The following is an 820-nucleotide window of genomic DNA, read 5'->3' on the forward strand; positions in this document are numbered from 1 at the left end:
TATATATATATATATATATAGATAAGAGCGGTCAAATGATTAAAATATTTAATTGCGATCAAATGTAATAATTTCATCGTTAACTCAGAATTATCCGTAATCCATCACGGATTTTTATCTATTCTAAATTTTCTTTGATTTCTTTTTCTCCTATTTTCCCCATTTTTAATGCTCTCATCAACATGGAATCGTGGATCCGTTTTCTTTTTTGCAAAATGCAAATATTTAGCGAAACAACAATTTCGACTTTCAATTTGACGTTTTTCACTTGGAGCAGTTATTCAAACGTGGAGCACATTTGATTCTTTGAGAGCAACGTAACATCCGCCGTGAAGGGGTGCCGCATTAATCTCGCGATAAAAAAAAATTAATCGAGTTAAAATTGTCTTAAATTAATGCCGATAATAACGTCTTAAACTGACAGCACTGATAGCGTCGGCCCAACACAGCCAAATGGTATCGGCTCTTGCGTATCCTGAGTTTTTACAGTATAGCCGTGCTGTCAAGTTTTGCAAGGTGGTCGAAAAAAAAACAAAAAAAACAGGGAGGCAAGGGACTAAGGGTAGTCTGAGCAAAATGTATTTCACAAAAACACAAAGAGGAGACACGCACAGTGATCCAACCGAGACCGACACAAGCCAGTGAAATCAATCCAAGCAAAGTGACGAGACAACCAGAAACACCTGGACAAGACGCAAAGGACTCGAGGGAGCCGCTCGGGTCAACGCAAGCGACGCAGATGACGACAACAGGTGCAGACAAAAAAAAAAAAAAAGGGCACCAAACCAAATGTCACCTCAAAACATCACACGTGTGCCTT

Source organism: Hippocampus comes, unplaced genomic scaffold, assembly GCF_001891065.2.
Source record: "Hippocampus comes isolate QL1 unplaced genomic scaffold, H_comes_QL1_v1.1 scaffold371, whole genome shotgun sequence".
NCBI classification, from domain to species: Eukaryota; Metazoa; Chordata; class Actinopteri; order Syngnathiformes; family Syngnathidae; genus Hippocampus; species Hippocampus comes.